Source organism: Hipposideros armiger, unplaced genomic scaffold (genome assembly GCF_001890085.2).
Source record: "Hipposideros armiger isolate ML-2016 unplaced genomic scaffold, ASM189008v1 scaffold_1019, whole genome shotgun sequence".
NCBI lineage: Eukaryota > Metazoa > Chordata > Mammalia > Chiroptera > Hipposideridae > Hipposideros > Hipposideros armiger.
This window is the reverse complement of record NW_017732369.1, coordinates 280002-281928: the sequence shown is the minus strand read 5'-3', so window position 1 is coordinate 281928 and position 1927 is coordinate 280002.

The window sequence follows — 1927 nt, the reverse complement described above, 5'->3', positions numbered from 1 at the left end:
AAAGGTTAAATTGTTTCTAAAACATACTGGTCATGCACAGTAAAATCACCCTTAAGCTTGGTTAGTTTATAAGTGACTGTTTAATGCTTTTCCTCAACATTCACTTTATGAAGATGTTACAACTGCATCATGTAATAGTATGTGTTTATTGGATTGGTGCACCTACAACAAAATAAGCTGGCATAGATAGCATTTGCTCTATCTTAGTTTGTGACAAAATGTTTTCTGATGGGCTATGACACTCAGTTCATGGATTAAAAATATAGCAACATCAAATAACCCTGAGGCTCATATAAAGCATCATCAAAATTCATGGTAAACATAGAGGAGAGACTGCAAATATGTTTAAACTCATTGTCAAGAAACCATTGCCATCCTGCCTGAAATTGATAAGGCCCATATAAACAGATCAAGAAAAAACTCTTTCCTATTTATTTATTTATTTATTTATTTATAACTTACATCATATGTAGGGGAAAAAAACCTTCAGAAACATGAAAGTGTTCATTGTAGATAGTTATTCAGCAGAAACTCTACATAGTTTGCTGACTTATAACTGTAAATTTCAGAGTGTTATTTCATATCATCATTGCTTGTGGTGTCTTTTCCCTTGGCCAATTTTCTAAGCAGTCCCAGTGGAATAGATAAAACTAGCCTGCCTGAACTTTTTCTGATGTGTTTGACAAAAACTTTTGTGTTTCAGAGGAAATTAAACAATTGCTGAGGGATTGAACCTACTTCCAGGCTTATTACTATGCGTAGTATGGACTAAAAGAATGGCCTAGGAGGCCTTTCAATTGCTCATATTTTTAATAGAAGGTGCCTCTATTTTTTTTAAAGTTTAATGACTTGGGATTTCATTTACATCAAATAATGAGAGCCTCTGAAAGACAGCAAATTTTATCTTGGGTGTTGTCATGCACGGCTGCACTTGATAGATAATTTATTCAGAGGCTTGGAAGAGAGCTTCTTAGAAATAACTGACATTGAGGATGCCAATAAACATTGATGCCGTGCACATGCCAACTTCAAAATCATTAGTAGGTGAAACACCCTACTGTGCAAACAGCTTCCAACTGACTCAGTGAGGGATGTAGTTTAGCCAAAGGCATAAATGAATTCATGAATTTGTCCTACTTATAGTTCTCTAGCTCAGTTCTGTCTCTTAAATTTTTTATTTAGTCATTTTTTATTGGTGTAGGTTGGTGGATATAGAATTTGAGAAAGCAGAGCACGTTATTCTTTCATATTTCCTAGCCGACAATTGCTATTTCAGTTCTATTAATGACAGAGTGCCACTACAAATCTGCCTTTTTCTAACTAGGTGTAAATGAAAAGACTAGCTAAAATTTCGCTTGGAACTTTTTATTCAGACTAGGTGAGATTATAGAAAGCCACACTTAAATATTGATACTAGTTTTGTGGTGAGAAACATTAACGTATATTATTTCATTTCTGCTACAAAGAATAAGGAGGAAGAAGAATTAACTTGTTTTATATATCTGCAAGTGTAGAAACAACATCTGTAGACCCAAGGTAAAATAACTCAGTTTTCAAATAATGGAGAACTTTCTAAAGATTTAGCTGACCAAAGGGAGAAAAGTCTTTTTCTGAAGCCAGTGAGTTTCCTGCCCCTGAAACATTCATGTATATGCTGACAGAGAGTTTGGTAGCAATGTTGTACAGAGAATGAATGTAGTCTTCAAATAACAAGGGTATTCTGCCAGGTGACATTAAAGGTATTGTCCAACCTTTGGTTTGTATCATGTTTCCATATAGACTATTCCTCCTAGCTAAATTTTAGTTCTACAGTATTGGGAGAGGTAAAAAGAAATATTATGACCAAGAGAAATGCAAAATTGAATTCCCCACGCTGTAATTGAGAGTACTAGTTCCCTTCCTTTATATTCCATAACAGAATCTTCAG